The sequence below is a fragment of the Halichoerus grypus genome, chromosome 6, assembly GCF_964656455.1.
Source record: "Halichoerus grypus chromosome 6, mHalGry1.hap1.1, whole genome shotgun sequence".
NCBI classification, from domain to species: Eukaryota; Metazoa; Chordata; class Mammalia; order Carnivora; family Phocidae; genus Halichoerus; species Halichoerus grypus.
Window position 1 is genome coordinate 62956566 of NC_135717.1, and position 19373 is coordinate 62975938.

At 41.4% G+C, this 19373-nt stretch overlaps 1 protein-coding gene across 7 annotated transcripts in view; it reads left to right on the forward strand.

The window, feature by feature from the left end:
• The first annotated feature begins 16340 nt into the window (after positions 1–16340).
• KIAA1217 (KIAA1217 ortholog) overlaps positions 16341–19373 on the forward strand; it is a 719758-nt gene continuing 716725 nt past the window's right edge. For all 7 annotated transcript variants that reach the window (XM_078075245.1, XM_078075247.1, XM_078075246.1 and 4 more), the window contains exon 1: positions 16341–16836. The gene's annotated coding sequence lies outside the window, so the exon portion shown is untranslated. The remainder of the gene's footprint in view (positions 16837–19373) is intronic.

Genomic DNA, 19373 nt, shown 5'->3' on the forward strand with positions numbered 1-19373 from the left:
TATTCCATTCTATGGATGTATCACTGATTGTTCATCCAATCCCCTGTTGAAGGACACTTGGATTGGTTCTAGTGTTTGGTGATGATAAATAAAGCTTTTATAAACATTTGCCTACAGGTCTATGTATGAAAAATTCCATTTAAATCCCACCTTCTAGAAGTAAGATCATATGGTAAATGCATATTTAACTTTGTAAAAAACTGACAACTGTTTTTTCAAAGTGACTGTACTATTTTGCATTTTTCATGAGCAATGTATGAGTTTCAGTTGCTCCACAACCTCACCAGAATTGGTATTAAGATTTGTTCGATTTTTAAATCATTCTTATAGGTGAATAGTGATATCACATAGTGATTTTAATTTGCATTTCCTAAATGACTAATCATGCTGATCATCTTTTCACATGCCTATTTGTAATCTATATATCTTAGTTGGTGGAATAGCTTTTGAATATTTTGCCCATGTTTCCTAGGATGTTTGTTTCCTTATTGTTGAGTTTTAAGACTTCTTTATGTGTTCTGGATGTATCACTGCTTTTTCAGATATCTGGTTTGCAGATAGTTTCTCCTAGTCTGTGGCTTGTCTTTTCAAACTTTTAATAGTGGCTTTCACAGAGCATAAGTTCTTAATTTTAGTGAGGTTCAATTTATCAATTTTGTCTTATATGAATTGTGCTTTTAGTACCATATCTAAGGTTTCTTTGCCTAACCAATGTCATAAATGTTTTCTTCTATGTTTTCTTATACAAATTGTATTGTTTTACATGCATTTCAATCTATAACCCACTTTGAATTAATTTTTGTAAAGATGTGAAGTATAAGACAGTGTTTATTTTTTTCGTATATGTATGTCTAATTTTTCCAGCAACATTTGTTGAAAAGATGATTCTTTCTCCATTGGATTTCCTTGCCCCTTGGTCAAAAATAAATTGACCATATCTGTATGAGTCTATTTCTGACTTTATGTCTTATTCCATTTATCTATCCTTGAACCAATATCTCACTGTTTTGTTGGTTTATAGTGAAATTTAAGGTCAGATTGTATGTGGCCTCCAACTTTTTCTGTGTCTTCAAAATTGTTGTGGTCCTTCTCTTTTTGTTCTTTTTACAGAAATTTTAAATCACCTTGTTGATGTCTACAAAAGTTCCTCTGGGATTTTGATTGGGATTGCAGTACAAATATTTGTGGAGGACACACGTAAGATACCTCTCAGAGGCTCTTAGATATAGTCAAGAAAATTTTGCAGAAAAGTCCTAAATCAGCATGCATTTCCAACAAATTTTGACTTAGGACTCCTGCTTCTGGTCATGATGGAGTAACAGGAATTATTTCCTGGTAGAAACAACATCAACAAAAAAACTGGAAAAATATGTTAAACAATGGGTTCCAAGACATTGTGCATCAATGAATGAAGAGCAGTTTCCCCTGAGAAATGGGCAACAAATGAGGTGAGCACTATGCATGATGGAGTTCAGTATCTGGGGATGTGAAGTCTGCTAAAATTTGCAGAATAGAATGCTAGAGAGGAGAATGCTGCATTGAGAGGGAAGTCCAGAGATCTCCAGATATTACCTTTTCAGTATTCTTTAGGGTATGGATAAACACATGCATATGAGAAAACTACTCTAGGCAGGGAAAAGGACCACTTAAAAAGATTAAAATGAATGTACTTAGTGTTTACATGGGGCCTGAAATAGTGCCTGTTGCTACCAGCCAAAATGGAAAAACTCAATTCTGGGAGAGATGATAGAACGCTCAGGCAGCTCCTGCTAAGAATTTGGGTAAATAATTAGCCTTAGACTGGCACTACTCTGAACCTGCTAATAAATCAGGAAGGCCAGATCCAAACAAATCTAACAGTTTTGCAATAACTTAACTGCATCCAAGAACAAAGCTTAAGAAGATTTATGGGAATGCAAAAATATCCAGTACCCAACAAGATAAAATTCTTAACACCTGGCATCAAATCAAAAATTACCAGGCATGCAAAGAAGCAGGAAAATATGATTCATAATGAGGATAAAAACCTGAATCAATCAAAGTGGACCCAGAACTGAAACAGATGCTAGAATTAGCAGACAAAGACATTAAGACAGTTATTATAACTGTATGCCAGATGTTCGAAAAGCTAGAGGAAAGATTGAACAAGTAGAGACATGATATAAATAAAAAGCCTAAATCATACTTTTAAGATGATAACTAAAATCTCAGAGATGGAAAAAGTCACTGATAGAACTATTGGCAGATTAGACATTGCAAAAGAAATAATTATTAAACTTGATGACACAGCAATAGAAACTAGGCAAAATGAAAAAAAAAAAAAAAAAAGAAGAGTAAGAGAATCACTAAGATGTGGAATTACTCCAGTAGTTCAATATGTGAACTTGAAGTCTACAGAAGAAAAGACAATGAAGTTGAGACAGAAAATATTTGAAAAAATAATGACTGAAAGTTTTTCAAATTTGAAGAAAACTAAAAACCCATATGCCCAAGATGACCGATGAATCCCAAACAAACTAAAACACACAAACAAAATAACAAAAACTACATCAAAGCACATAAAATCACATTCTTCAAACCATGATAAGGACAAAATCTCAAAAGGAGCCAGAGGGAAAAAAGACATATTAAGTAGAGAGAAACAAAGATAGAGATTGCAGCAGATTTTTTTTTCACAAAAACAACACAAAAGAAAAGGCAGTGGAGCAACATCTGGAAAGTTTACTGGAAGAAAAACTGTCAACTGAGAATTCTATACTCAGTAAAAATAACTTTTAAGTTCACATATGAAGTAAAGATTTTTTCCAATATATGAATGCTGATAGAATTCATCACCAACAGAAACACAGTACAAAAAATATTAAAAGAAGGCCTTTAGACAGAATGAAAGTACCAGATGGAAATATGGATATACACAAAGGAATGAAGAACATTGGAAATAGTAACTATGTTTGTAAATGTAAAAGGACTTTTTCTTGTTTACTTAAATGTCTGTAAAGGATAATTGACTACACAAAAACAATAACAATAACAAGGCACTATGGAGTTTAAAACATATGTAGAAATAGAACGTATGATAAAAGACAGGTTGGCTGATTGGCTGAAATGAAATATACTGCTATTTTTTTTTTTATAATATGTGATGTGGTATAACATCACTTAAGGTTAAAGATAAGTTAAAGGTATATACTAAAGATAAGTTAAAGATGAGTACTAAAGCCCCTAAAGCAAGTGCTAAAATAACAAAGTGAAGAGTAATATCTAATAAGCCAACAAAGGAGATAAAATAGAACTATAAAAATATTTTATTAATTCAAAAATATGAGAAATGAAGAAAATGGGAACAAATAAGCTGGGACAAATAACAAGATTTAAATCTAACCATATAATCAATCACATAACAATAAAGGGTTTAAAAACCTTAGTTGAAAGGCAGAGACTTTCAGATTGGCCAAAAAGCATGACCTACCTTTTGGTGGCCTACAAAAAACCCACTTTAAATATGTTAGAGTCAAGTTAAGAGTAAAAGAATGGAAAAGGATATACCATGCTAATACTAATCTAAAGACAGCTGGAGTGGTTTATTAATAACAGACAAGGTAGACCTCAGAACAAAGACTATTATGTTGGATAAATGATCATTTCACAAAGATAAAGACTTCAATTCATCAAGAGGACATGGAAATCCTAAAATTGTATGTACTTAGTAGAAGAGTTTCAAAATACATGAAGCAAAAAACTGCATAGAGATAGAGACAAATCCACAAATGTAATCAGAGAATTAAATCTAGCTGATAGGATAAGTAGACAAAATATTAGTAAGGCTGTAGAACGTTTGAATAACACTATAAATCAACCTGACCTAACTGATATTTATAGAAAACTTTAGCAGCAACAGAATACACATTCCTTTCAAATGCGTGTGGAACATTTGCCAAGATAGATTGAGTTTTGGGCCATAAAAATGTCTCAACAAGTTCTCAGACCATAGTGGAATTAAGTTAGAAATCAATAACTGGAAGTTTCTGAAAAATTTCGGAATATTTAGGAACTAAGTAACATACTTCTAAATAACTCATGGGTTAATTAAGAGATCAAAAAGAAATGATAAAGTATTTTATACTGAATGAAAGTGAAAACAGAAAATATCAAAATATGTGGGATGCTATTCAGGCAGTTATTAGAGGGTGATTTATAGCACTAAATGTCTATATTATTAGATAATAAATTTCTCAAATCATTGACTTCAGTTTTCACTTTAACAAACTAGAAAAAGAACAAATTAAACCCAAAGTAAACAGAAGATAGGACATGATTAAAGATTAGAATGGAAAACAAAGAAACAATAAAAAAAAAAATCAGTGAAATCAAAAGCTGGTTCTTAGGAAAAAAAATAAAATTCATAACCTTATTTATTAGAAACAAAAAAGAGAAGAAAAGAGAAGACACAAGTTACCAGTATCAGGAATAAAAGAGGAGATGTAACTACAGATTTTACAGATAGTAAGTGGGTAATAAGAAATATTATGAAGAACTTTATGCCAATAAATTTGACAACTTTGAAGAAATGAACAAATCCTTTGAAAGACACAAAGCACTAAAGCTCTTACTCAAGAAGAAATCGTTAACCTGAATAGCCTTTTATCTATCAAAGTAATTGAAGGTATAGTTAAAATCCTCCCTAAAAAGAAAAATCCTATTTTCATTGGTAAATTTTACTGAACATTTGGGGAAAAAACAATACAAATTTTATATGAACTCTTCCAGAAAACTGAAATATAGGGTATACTTTCCATCTCATTCTGTGTGGATGACATGCTTGTACTAAAACCAGACAAATAAATCACAAGAAAAAAAATACGAAGCAATATACCTAGAGGCCATACATGTAAAATTCTTAAGCAAACTAGCAAATCAAATCTAACAATGTATATATATTTAAAAAGATACATTATGACCAAGCAAGGCTTATCCCAGGAATACAGGGGTTGGTTTAACATTTGAAAATCTATCAATATAATTCATCATATTAATAAACTGAGAAAGAAATGCCATATGAATATCTCAATATACACAGAAAAAGTATTTGACAAAATTCCATTTCTGGTTGAAATTTTTTTTTCTCAACTTGATAAAAGGCACATATGACAAATCTATGGCTGAAATCACACTTAATGGTGAACTGAACGCTTTCCCCCTAAGATAAAAAACAAGGCAACGATGAGCAATCTCACCACTTTTGTAGATCATCATATGGAGTTTCTAGCCAGTGCAACCAGGCAAGGAAAAGAAATAAAAGGCATCAAGATCAGAAAGGAAGAAGTAAAACTAGTTTTTTTGGTTTTTTTTTTCCAAACATGATATGGTTGTCTATGGGGAAAGTTTGAGGGAAATGTACAAAAAAGTTACTAGAACTAATAACAACTTAGAAAAGTTGCAGGATACAACACTAATATACAAAAGTCAATGTGTTTCTGTGTATTAGCAATGAGCTATCCGAAATTGAAATAAAAAAAATATCATCACAGCAGTACCAAAATTATGAAATATTTGGGATGAGTCTGATTAGCAAAGTTCAAGACTACAAACCATGCTAAAAAGATTTCTGGGGAGATTTAAGTAAAAGGAGAGATAGATTGCCCCAATATGTTGAAAGACTAAAACCAATCAGATATCAGTTCTCTTCAAATTGATCTATGGATTCCACATAATCCCAGCATAGAACAACAAGGTCTGGGCTAACATTCCACTAACACGTTTAAGCCACACCGTAGAATGTGCTAGAGGAGAAATATGGCCATTGTTGCCACGACACTAGACACCCGACTTGGCAAGGCGGCCTGCAACTTAACTTGGCCTCAACTGTTCCTCCTGCCAGCACTGATGCCACTTGTAAAGACTTTGCCTTGCAATCATAGCTTTGGCTAAAAGCCAAAAGGCTCTGCCACCACACTCTCCAGTAATGGATGCTCTGCACAGAGGTGGTTTCTCACGTTGCTCACTTTTGGACTGAAGTCTCCTGGGGGTGTAACACACTACCAGCACCAAGTTATCTGCCTGTGCTCTAGCTGTGAAGGAGGCTGAGCAAGGGATACATCCACATGCTTAATCTTGAAAAGGTGAAACTCATAAAGTGGAACATTTCCCAAATTAGAAAGGTGTTGGAAAGTTTTGGGAAGCCAGAAACGTGACATATGTCCCATATATAAGCCAAATACTAAAAATAATCACCATAAAATAATTGGACTTTAGCTGTATTTTAAAAGAAACTGACTACATTAGAAGTATGTGAGTCCTTGTGTTAGTCCTCAAGACAAGAAAAGCCTGTATTTTGATCCAGGGTGTATGTCCATCTCCGCTTCCAAGAATGTGTGTGCAGGTGGCAGTCAGAAAGACAGCATATAAGAACAAAACATAGCCTAAGGGATGTGGAGAGTTTTCAGCAAAAATCTAAGAAGGAAAGACCTATTTCCCCTCATCTGATCTACATTGCTTTCTAGGGAGTCATAGAGACAATGGAGACAGGGGACCATATGCAGTTAGCCCATGAGCAGACATGGAAATCTTGTAGGGGGTGTATCTATCAGTGAGCCCTACCTTGAATCCTGAAGCTTAGGTAAAGGAATGGTGGGAAATGAAGTTTGTAGCTTTTCAGCCTCTCTAGCTCTTTGGGGGTGGGATGATGGATGAGTGAGTCAATGGACAGTACCAACCACCAGTGGCCAAGAAGGAACTCATACATATGCTCACCCCATTCTCAGAGAGAGGAGGGGGTCCAAAAGAGCTGCGCTGTAGCAAGGAAGGGGTCATTTTGAGAACCATAAATGTCTATCACTCAGATGATCCTCTTGCCCACGTCCCCTTGTGTCAGTGACTTGGAGAGTATTCTAGTAAAAATGAATGAGCCGTTTCATGGAACCCTCTCCAAGTCCCTAGGCACACAAAGCAGCCCTGCTATAAGCCTCAGTAATGAGGTGTATATACATGAGGGAGGGAACTTCCCTTCACAGGAAACACAGCAGAACTAGGATTGACTACGAACACCATCGGCAAGAGAGAGCACCAGCCATATTTGCCAAGGCAGCATGGCAGATCTGACAAACTGGGAGGTGAGTCCAGCACCATCAACAGAGGTTCAGAGGACACTTCCCCGGCCCCCTGGACCACCCAGGAATCAGGGAAGAGGGAAACCACATGCTCCCCAAGGTAGCTGAGAGTAGCTTTCATGAAGGAACCCTGCAGAAGCTTAGAAATAATTGTGGCATATAGGGTCAGGGACTGCCGATTGGAGGTGGGGGGAAGCTAGGTTCACTGTTGAGGAGCCCGGAACAAAAGGTTTCTCCCTTTCTAGTCACCCACGGGCGAGGACGAGGAAGGGGAGGACGGACCAGGAATGGAAAAGTACTGACTCAGAGTTGAGAACAGTGCCTCAGTTGGAGTCCCCATAAGGAAGCTTCTACATGGAGGGGCTTACACGAGGAATACAGATATGAGGGTGGGCATGGCTGGCCTTGGGGGCCCTGAGTCTTAGATTGCAACTCCTTCTGGAAAACTGCAATGCAGTGGCTGTGCACCCAGTCTGGTGTGGACAGGGCAGCACCCCCTCCATGGGGCCCGCCCGGCAGAGCCTTTGTAATCTCCTCTGATTGGCCCTGCAAGATCCCACATAGGATTTGGGCCTAGAGCTGGACCCCTCAGGACGATGCAAGGAATGCTCTTCAGGTGGAGGATTAAAGTCTTGTAATAGAGTGTGGGGGTGGAATTATATAAATGCTGGGTGTGTGTGCGCACGCGCACCTATTAAGTCTCTACTCTTATGGTGGTCTGGACATACAGATTACGTATTTTTAGACTACATCCACTTAAAGCTATATAAAAAAATTTTTTTAAGCCAAGAGGCTTTTTTAAAGTCAAGATACCCATAAAGAAATGTACTATTCTTTCAAAGCCTACTTGCTTATTTGTTCCCCAAGACTGCCAGTAATGCCTTAAATTATAACAGCGATGTTGACAATGACTCCCATGCCTGAATTTTTTTTTCTAGAACTTCTGAAATCTTTTAAAAACAACAATATCAAGAAACCAGGCAAGGGAAAAGCCCAAAGAGCCAAGCCCTAACTCTTCTTGAAACATGTCCAGAGAGGTGACCCGTGAGCCAGGAGCCACCTTCCTCCCAGCTTTGGGTATTTCTGCTGGCAGGAAAAGGCATGGAAATGACCATTTCCCTGCATTGGCCATCTCCTGCTTTCTTAATGTCCAGAAACACCTGCAGGGGTACGGCAGAGGAGGAACAGAGTTTTGAACTCATCACTCCAGTGACAGCCTCCGAAGTCATGGCTGGCCTGGAAGTTCGGTTCTGTACTTTTTTATGGCATTTCTGGAATCTCAGGTCAGAACTTTTTCCTCTAGATCTTCCACTGATTTTGTGAGCCCCTAATTCCGGACATTGGGTCACTGCTTTCTCAAAACATCCAGAGTAATTTTTGTTTCTACATCCATCTTGTAAGTCAACCGCTGGGATGCAAGTTTAAACTCAAGCTGGAACGTGTTTCACCTTAAACCTACCTATCCTTTGCCACTATAAATATTTCTCCTTGGATATATATACATTTTTTCCTGCCCAGCACTGAGTAGTATATATCCTCTGATGGTGTTGTAAATAAGAGTATATATAGTTTAAAACTTCAGAAGCTATTGCTACCTTTAATCATTTTAATGGGAATGTTCCAGAGGGCATTTTGACTTGCGTTTCTCATTTGCCATGGTCTTTTACACACAAGTTTGAGGATTAGGTCAAGACGGCTCTTTATTATTAAAAAAAAAATTTTTTTTAAGCAGCTGCAAGTGAAGACATACACACCTAATGATTATTTTGGTAGATTGGATAATGTTTCAAATGATAACATCTTCCAAAGCCAGCTCTGTGTACTGTAAAAATCAATGGGTTTTGCTCTGCTGGAGAGAACTTGGAGAGCCAGGATTGTTGAGTGCAGGTTTCGGGGGCTTTGCCAGACAGAACCTCTCAGCTCTGTGGCCAGCCAGTGGTTCTTTCTGGGAACTATGCCTTAGGTATTTCTGCGGCAGTGTCAAAGGGATTTTTACTATAGGGTGCTATATCCAATTAATTCAGAAGACTAAAAATACAGCCCGAGACACTGGAATTTTTGACGGCAGAAGCCTCTGGCCAAGGTTCCCATTCTGGCACATTAAAATAACATTACTGGATTAGAAGAAAACCCCTGGGCAAAAAAGCAAGCAAGGCAGGGAGCTCCCTCTTCTTAGGTAGTGGAATGGTGTGAGGTTTTCAATTTTATGTAGTACTGCTCTTTCAACACTATTTTCAAATGCCATGGGTATTTTGGGCATGTAACCTGTCTGCCTAATGATTGAAGCTGTGGGACTAACTCAATTACCTCAACCTGGTAAGTTTGTTGCAGGAAGAGATCAGCAATGCTTATTGCAAACCAAGAGGTATTTATCAACTATGTTTTCTACAATTTCTTTGCTCTTTTCCTCTGAGTTTGAAAATGCAAGGCAGGGCGCCTGGGTGGCTCAGTCGGGTAAGCATCTGCCTTTGGCTCAGGTCATGATCCCAGAGTCCTGGGATCCAGTCCCTGCTCAGCGGGGAGTCTGCTTCTCTGCCCCTCCCCCAGCTCCTGCGCGCTCTCTCTCAAATAAATAAATAAAATTTTTAAAAAGAAAGAAAATGCGAGGCAGTTCACTGTTTTTACAACAAAGTCAGACTAATTTTCTGGTTGCTGTTTAATCAGACAGTGAAACCTCAAGGAGCTTACAGCTGTGGCTGTTGGCAGTTACCAATGGTTAAAGCTTATAGGAATGCCCCAAGGCCCTAGATTTCCTGCAATAAGTGAGTATGGCAATCTATAACTCTCATCCTGTCCTTTATGTGGGGCAAATTATACATTCCTATCTTCTTGTTCAAGTTACTCCTTTAGGACCCATATATCTTAGCCATACTTAATGCTGGCTGGCTTTTGGGGAGGAAAAGGCTGAAAAGGAGATTACTTTGAATAGTTTACAACATGAATACAACTTAAGTATCACCCTGCCATTTCTGGATCTTAGAGGTGGGTGGAGGAAAACCACAGGTGCATCTCTCTGCCAGAATATATAGGAACATATTTTTGGAAGATTGTATAATGTAGTGCCCATTATACCATTGGTTTCATGAGATAATTATGAAGCACTAAAGCAAATCAGCACACTAGACTGGTTGAATATGTTAACATTCTAATTTTGTATAGAGGGTGATTACTGTTATTATTATTTATAAAGTGCTCTAAGTATACATAATGCTTTATAAACACATAGGCAGACAAGAGCTCTGCCCAGGGGTACCTAAGTTCTAATTGCTTGCATTAGACAATCTAAATGAAAACAAAACAAAACAAAACAAAAAAAACAAAACTACTCTGTGCAAAAGTCGGAGGAGACCAGACAGAAAATGGGGTTAAAGAAATAAGTGCTCTAGCTGTGAATTGTGCAAGACTGTTGAATCACAGATCTGTACCTCTGAAACAAATAATACATTATATGTTAAAAAGAAGAAGAAGAAGAAGAAGATAGCAGGAGGGGAAGAATGAAGGGGGGAATCGGAGGGGGAGATGAACCATGAGAGATGATGGACTCTGAAAAACAAACTGAGGATTCTAGAGGGGAGGCGGGTGGGAGGATGGGTTAGTCTGGTGATGGGTATTAAAGAGGGCATGTTCTGCATGGAGCACTGGGTGTTATATGCAAATAATGAATCATGGAACACTACATCAAAAACTAATGATGTAATGTATGGTGATTAACATAACATAAAAAAAAAAGGAAAGAAAAAGGAAGAAACTTCCCTGGTTTCCATAAGATTAAAGTAATACAAAAATAAATAAATAAATAAGTGCTCTAGAAGTACTGAAGGATTAAAGCAAGTGCACTTTCAGACATAGATTGAAGCTGCTCCACACAGTTCAGGGAGAATCAAAGCACTGTAACTATATCCACTTAAAAAGACTTCCTGACACCTCTTAAGAAATTCTAATTGGTTCTTATAAATTCAGTCCTCCCCTACTTGTCCAGGTACAAATGTTTGAATTCCTAGATCCCAGCATAACTCACAGAGAGTCGCATGGAAAGCAGAAAAGTTACCAGATGGTAGGCTCTTTGAGGGCAGGAACCAAGTCTGATAGGTACTTGACCTTCTAAATCTATTCTCTTGGCCAAGACTTTTCTTGACTTGATACCAGTGATGGGAAAAATGAAAACTGTAGCTAGCAGTATTGTGTTCATATATAAGCCAATCTACATATAAAAGCACCCTTTATAAAAACCCTTAAAACCTACCCTTTGAGGAAGCCCTCCCCAAAATTTGAATGGAAAACAACAAACTGAATCTTTACTATTCCTCATTAGGTTTTATAATGTGACAAAAATGTTCTTTGATGTCAATGTAGTCCATTTAGGATGAGTAGTCCATAATTCATGAAAAAGCAGATCCAGGGGATGGTCTAAATCCTATTTGAAAAGCTATGGTAGAGTAGCATTATAACATATGAACACATGTGTAAGTTAAATGTTATAATATTTTATATACATATATAATACATATAAATATATATTATGTAAAAATACATATATAATATAAATATAATATATAATAACACCAGCCAAATCCAATTTGTATCACAAAGTTATTATTGATCTGCAATAGTACTTTAGAAGTACTATTTATAACTATATTATGCCAACTGCTTGTTTTGGTTATGATATTTTTAAAATTTGAATTTATCAGTTTAGGACTTTAACTTCTTAAAAGAAATCAGCACTTAGATTTTGTTTTTGAGGTTAACTCTACCAAGATTAGAAGGTACTATATAAAACTATACAGTTCAAATACAAAGCTATTAATATATCATGAGGCATAAAATATTAAGAGCAAATCCAAGTCCTGAGAGAAGTTACAGGAAAATTCCAGTGTTTTATAGCAATTTTACTATGTCCTGAAAACAAATGTTTACAATTTTTGATGCCCTTTATCATGGGCTATTTTAGGCTCTTTTTATGTATTTTAAAAATGTATCTACATAATTGGATGGATTTGTTAAAATTATTTTGACCATAATTTCTCTTTATAAATGCATAGAATAAATATATAAGAGCTATATGTGGGTTTTTTTAAAAAAGATTTTATTTGAAGAGAGAGAGAGACAGAGAAGGCGCGAATGAGTGGGGGGGGAGGGGCTGAGGAAGAGGGACAAACAGACACCATGCTGAGCACAGAGCCCAATATGGGACTCAATCCCAGCACCCTGGGATCATGACCTGAGCTGAAGGCAGATGCTTAACTGACTGAGCCACCCAGGCACCCCACAAGATATATGTGTTAACTGGCTTTTTAGGTAAGCCCTATGTGAAATAATTTTTTTTATTTTTATTTTTTTACGTTTTTATTTCAATCCCAGTTAGTTAAAATACAGTGTTCTATTAGTTTCAGGTGTACAATATAGTGACTCAACACTTCCATACATCACCCTGTGCTCATCAGAACAAGTGCACTCCTTAATCCCCATCACCTATTTCACCCATCCCCCTGCCAACCACCCCTCTGGTAACTATCAGTTTCTTCTCTCTAATGAAGAGTCTGTTTCTTGGTTTATCTCTCTCTTTCTCTTATTTTCTTCCCCTTTGCTCGTTTGTTTCTTAAATTCCACATACAAGTGAAATCATATGGTATTTGTCTTCTCTGACTTATTTTCCTCAGCATTATACTCTCTAGCTCCATCCATGTCGTTGCAAATGGCAAGTTTTCATTCTTTTTTTATGGTTGAGTAACATTCCACTGTGTGTGTGTGTGTGTGTGTGTGTGTGTGTGTGTGTGTATCCCACATCTTCTTTATCCATTCATCAAACAGTGGACATTTGGGCTACTTTCATATCTTGGCTATAGTAAATAATTCTGCAATGTTTATAGGGGTGCATGTATCCCTTTGAATTAGTGTTGTTTTATTCTTTGAGTGAATACCCAGTAGTGCAACTGCTGGGCCATAAGGTAGTTCTATTTTTAACTTTTTTAACCTCCATACTGTTTTCCTATATGAAATATTTTTAATCTTCATTCTTGTCCCCTTTTCCCCCTTTCCCTTCCTTCCTTCCTTTCTTCTTCCTTTTTTTTTTTTTGTTGTTGTTGTTGTTGAAGAAAATGAGAAGTTGAATCACAGAGCTTGTTTTGGTCAGGAGATGGCTTCCAGTAAAACAGAATTATGAGTCTCCATAGTTTTACCAACATTTATTTGCTAAAGGGTTTGGTTTAGAGGCTTTAATGGCTACAAGAGTGTGTGATAAAAAGACACTGTTATATTTAGAAAGTGCCCCCTCTGAAAAACCCCCACCCTGACTCCCAACAGAGCTATTCCTTCTTTGTAAACATGATATTCTGCTCTATAATAGCTATGGATTGGTGTATACATGTAGATAATTTTCCACCTGGTCCCTGGACTGTGCCTGATGATTGAACTGCCTGGCCATAGGTGTTCTGTGCTTGAGAGCATGGACACAGAAGCATTGGCCTACAGCCTATTGGACCATACTAGCAGTGCCTGGACCTGTGTAAGCTGTCCTCACACTGATCAGGGCAAAGTCCAGGGCCAGCTGAGCTAACAATTCTTAACGTATCAGAAATGCATACACCCAACTTCAATGATTTGTTGCTTTCTGACCAGTGGGAAAATATTTGTAACGCACTTTGGACAGTGCTTCTGTGCTCCACACACCAAACTTAAAACATGTAAATGTCAATTGACAAACATGAAAGGATTCTCATAGGATAAGATCAGCAAGGAATGTTTCTCTGGACAATTTAAACTCCAACTCAGCCATTGACAGTTATCCTTTTGAGAAATGATTTTGTCCTTTCCTTTTCATTTCATATATAAATATGAAATATTCTGTTTCATATAGCTGGCATGAGACAGTTTGGAACACATAGATTTAACATGCAGTTATTTTATACTCTTTAAAAAGCAGTTAAGTCAGTCAATATGTATTTATTAAGTGCCTATCATTTACCAGGCACTGTGCTGGGTCCTGTGGAAAGAAAGACAAAATTCCTGCTCTGAAAGAGATTTTAAATCTCGAAGGGTGACAGACCTGCAAACAACCAATCACATTAGAATGTGAAAAAAAGTTATCTTGGAGCTGTGAACAGAATATAATAGGAAATCAAGGAAGGAGTACTTAGGCCTGCCCCATTAAATAGCCATTACTTACCTTGGCTATGTCAGCCAGCTTCCATACCTGCTAAGATAGCATTACTAATTAGCTGTTGACATTGAACACTAGGAAGAAAAATTGTGCCCCAACTTAGAAGGTTAATACGTACCAGTTTAGCTGTCACTTCACAATCTTGTTTTCAAACCATTTCCTTTGACAATGACTAGCTCATTCCCACACTGTTAATCTGAATTAACATTTTCAGGAACAGTCATTCCTACTGAGGAATCACTTTGTCTGAAACATGCATAATTAGGATCTAGTTATGTAATTGCTTTGTGATGACAGGGTGTTTTCCAACTTATATATTTAAAAAAAGGACCATTTCAAGAGGACCTGGAGGCTGATACCCTATGTCCTTCTCTGAAAACTTCCTGTTCTTTTAATTAGGAACATGCTGCATCTTTAGTTATTTTAATTATTCTATTTGTTAAATCCGACTCACAGTTAAGAATATCCATATATTGTCTGATTAGCTAGAATTCTGATTTTCAAATGTGGGAATTCCTGAGACTTTTAAATCTAAGGCAGTAGACCAAGATCCCAAACTTTCTTCTATTCTGATAAGCTTCCATTTGAGATTCAAGAATGCAATGAAACTTTCTGCCGCTTCAAGTAGGGCTGAGCCTACTTTTAGTAACTTTAAGAAGCTGAAGTTAAAAAAGTATTTGTGGACAGGGGATCTTTTTCTCCCATTCTGTTTACTTCCAGCTTCCCACCTTCATCCTTTCCATTTTAAACAAGTATTTTAATGAATACCAGGCATCTCAGAAATCAGTGTTCAGGAAGGAAGTCGCTGGCGTTAAAAATCACCGCCACTCAACTGGGGGCAAAATTGCTGGGGGCTGCTGCGGTCACTGCAGTGCGCACCTGACGTCTCCCTGCTGACAGCGGATCCGGCCTCCTTGGAGGGAGCGCATTGCACATTTTGCTCCAGCCGGGAGGCGGCGGGCGGCGGGCACTCCCAGCACGGCACAACCTCGCGGTGCAGAGCGCTGCAGAGCGCTGCAGGCGCACGGAGCCAAGCACTGCCCCAAAGATGGCTGGGACAAACGCTCCAGGGACAACTTCAGCCATCCCAGAACCGCCTGAAGATCCCTCATGGGGTTCCTCCGCAGAAATTGTCTTCTATTTTTGGTCCCCAGGAGAACTTCAGAGAACGGGGAAAGTTGGGTGGCTACTGAGGTCTCTTTCAAGAGTAAGGATTTGGAGTATGGCAAAGACTCAAACTGTGGGCCTAACACTGATGATCTCTAGGATCTCTGCGCAGAGTTCTGACCATCGCAGCCTCAGACCCAGAACCCAAGGGCAGGGTATCGCGCATCTAGAGCCCAGTCTGGGCCTTGACCCCCTTCTCTGGTTCCGGGAGCCTTCGTCCAGCCGTGGCGGAAAATCCCCCAGGTTCACGCAGGGCGGGGAATTCGGTGGAGAAGGCCCGGTCCCTTTGATTCTTTTGCAGCAACTTCTCAGTACACACGGCGGCGGGCTGGACGTCTGCTCAGAGTAGGCGACAGGCACCCTTGGCGGACCAAAGCGGACTCCTTCCTAGGACCTGTCGGCGGGAGTGGAGGACCCTGAGAGGACCCTTCCTTTCCCCACCCCGCCTCCTTCCTATAGGAGGTGAAAATCAGCCCTCCGGCAGGGTTTACTCCTCTCCTTCTCCTAAACCTCCAGCTCAGCTTTTTAAAGGCGTCCAGAGCATCCTGCAACTTTGGGGAAAGAGAGTGCGCAACTCTCGCTCTCCCACGGCCCCATCACGTTAATCCGTTTCCTTCAAACTCGCGGTGGGTAGTATCCTCGCCCCAACCTGGAAGCGAGCGCCCCCGGCTGTTCACGGCAGCCCCTCGGCGCCTGTTTGCAGGGAGCTCGGTTTCTGGCTCGTCGCAGATCCAGCTGCGGTTCTGACCAGTCCCCAGCCTCTCGAGGCACACGGGCGCGTGCACACACACGCGCTCACACTCCCGCTCACACTCCCGCGTCCTCGCTCCCGGCACCCCACCCTCCGAGCCGCTCCTCCGCCGGGTGGGGGTGGGGGGTGGGGTGACGTCAGGACTGCAGTCCCGAGGAGAGCGGCTGGAGAGGGTTGCGCGCTCCTCGCCTAGGAAGCTGGAGGCGCACTCCAGCAGGCGCCGCTCCCGCGCTCCTCCCTCTCCTCTGCACCCGCTGTCACGCTGCCCGCCGGCGGGGAAGCATCGCGAGCCTCCAGGTGAATTGAAAGTCGTTTCCGGGGGAGGACGGAGAGGGGTGCTGCAGTCCTGGCATGCACTGAAAACTGCAACTCGGACAGAAACGACCCGGCGGAGGAGCGGGCGCGCGGCGCCGTGCGCAGCCTCCCCGGGCTGCTGGAGGCGGCCGCTGCACAGCTCGCAGCCGAGCGCGGCGGCAGGACCTCGGCCCCGGGACTCCGGCCCTGGGCGCGCTCGCCCGGGAGAGACCCCCAGTCCTGCGCATTTCGCAGCTGCGCCGGTGTGGGGAATGCGCGCGCGGTGGCTCCAGGTCGCCGCCGAGCAGCTGCCTGTGGGAGAGAGAGGCGAGGCGAGGGGGCGGCAGCTTCGGCCCGAAGTAAGTGCAGCAGAAGTTTGCGTCGTTTTCCCCGCCGCTCCCCTTGAGCGAGTGGGAAGCACATCTCCTCCCCTCGTTCTCTGAGGATACGGAGGGCAGACTTACGAGACAGTCTCGCCCGGGAGAGAAAGTGAGCGTTACCAGAGGGGGGGAGGACCCCGGGAGGGCAAAGGCAGGGAGGGACCCCGATAGGGTGAGGGGTGCCAGAGGAGGAGACCCCAGCTGGGGTGAGGGACGCGAAAGGAACCCGACCCAGGAGATCTCAGAATGGGAGGGATCGGGGGGACGGGGGAGGGGAGTGAAGGTGGAGGTAGTCACGCCTATTCTGGTGACCTTGGCGTGCCCCCCTGGAATGGCGAGCCGGGGGCTTGTCCGAGGTTGCAGACAGTGCGACTAGGATATTGCGTGGCTTCTCACCCGGGGCTGCGCTGAGGCCATCGCGCTTCCGGACGCTGGACGGCGGGGGCAAGAGGAGCGAGAAGCCGGCGCGAGGCGGCGACGCTGGAGGGTGGGGACGCCGGCGAGTCCGGACCCGCCGCTCGGAGCGCGAGGTTTGGGGTCCTCTGAGACGCTCCAGCCTCGACGGAGGAGACCCCGGTCGAGGGAGGAGGCGGGTGTGAAGCTTCAGGTCGCTGCAGTTGCTGTTGGGCGTCTCGGGAGCCTCGGTGGCGAGTGCTCGTAATCGGGCGGCTTCTCCGAGGGCGAACGCGCTCGGAGCAGGCTGACCGGCGGCGGCGGGCCCCCGGCTGCTCCCCGCTGCGCCTCCGCCGGTCCCCCCGAGTCTGCAGGCTCTTCCGCGCCGCGACGAGGGCCGGGCGCCCCCGGGGTTGCCGGAGACCCTAGCTTTCTGCTCGCTCGTTCTCGGGGCACGTTCAGCTCTTTTGGGCTCTCTCATCTCTAACCGGACTCCCGAAGGAGGTTCTGTCCTTTAACGGACCAAACTTCTAATGGGGAAAAAAAGTTCATGGAAGCCGCGCGCCTCCCTCGGCGCAGAGCCCCGCAGAGGGCAGGCGAGGGCGCCACGGGCCGGCTCGTCCACCCTCTTCTCACCTGGGGAGGGCTCTCAGGGAATTTTGTACAAAATGTGATGCGATTATTCTGGGAAGGCAACGGAGGCATCTTCTTCCAGAGTAGGACTGTTTGTGCCTAGGAAACCGGGATCCCACCCAGCTTCTGGGACCAAGGGTAGATCCACTTTGGGGGAAGAAGGAGATGGTTAACTAAATCCCATCTTTTAAAAAGTCATTCCCGATGCATCCTGATTATCCAGTTTCATTTACTCAGATTCATTTATTTATTCATGCAAAACACTTTATGAGGCTCAATGTGTGCCAGGCATTGTGTTAGATGCCGGGGCAATAGAAATGACTGATGTATGGTTCCAGTACTCAGGGAGCTCACAGTCTGTGAGAGCAGTGATCGGGAAAGAAGATGGGAAAAATACATGTCCTACAGAAAAGGGCAGGTGCTACCTGGTTTTCATCACAGTGACTCACTCCGGGCTCATTAACTGTGGAGCCCAGCATCTGCTATATTTCAACCTCCCTGAAGGCAGGGACACTATCATTCATGTTTGATGCTCAGAGGCCAACACTGTGCCAAGCACATAGTAGGTCATTGATAAAGTCTGTTAAATGAATGGATGAAAGGACAAATTATTCATAGTGAAAAGTGTCTTAAAGGTAATCATGCTGTATAGTAGTCCCCCCTTATCAGCAGAGGAGGGGATACTTCCCAGAGCCCCAGTAGATGTCTCAAACTTTGGAGATAGTACTGAACCCTATATATACTGTGTTTTTTTCTATACATAATACTTATGATAAAGTTTGATTTGTAAATTATGCAAGTAAGAGATTAACAATAACATGATAAAATAGAACACTTATAACAGTATACTGCAATAAAGTTATGTGAATGTGGTCTCTCTCTCTCAAAATATCTTACTGTACTGTTCTCACCCTTCTTCTTGGGGAGATGTGAGATGATAAAATACCTACCTAATGAGATGAAGTCATTGTGACGTGGCATTAGGCTCCTACTGACCTTTTGACCAAACCTCTGTGGGTAACTGAAGCCTTGGAAAGTGAACCTATGTGTAAGGGGTGGGAGGTTACCGTCTGGGGGGACATTAAAGAAGAAAAAGAATGAGTTGAAAGGGAAAGAAATCAAGGGAGCTGGGGAGGGCAAGAGAAAAAGATAAAGGCAGGGCTCGTGAACATTTGGAAGTATATATTCTTTAACAAACACCTTTTGTCTTCCATGTTAACCCAGTGGAAATTAGCAGCACCCAACTCATTGCGCTCTCTCTCTGAGATACATGCATCTCTGTGGATATTTGGATTATAACTTCTTTAGAGCAAGTCCTCTGTTAATTACTGTGTGGAGGTCATGATGCCGTGTTCATGTGGATATGTTGATAGTATGGTGATTTGGATGTGTCTAGCATAGTGGAACAGGTTGATGAAAGCATACATTAGAATTACCAAAATAATTCCTTCAAACGTTTTATAATATTTTGCTATTTAATGTGCAAATTT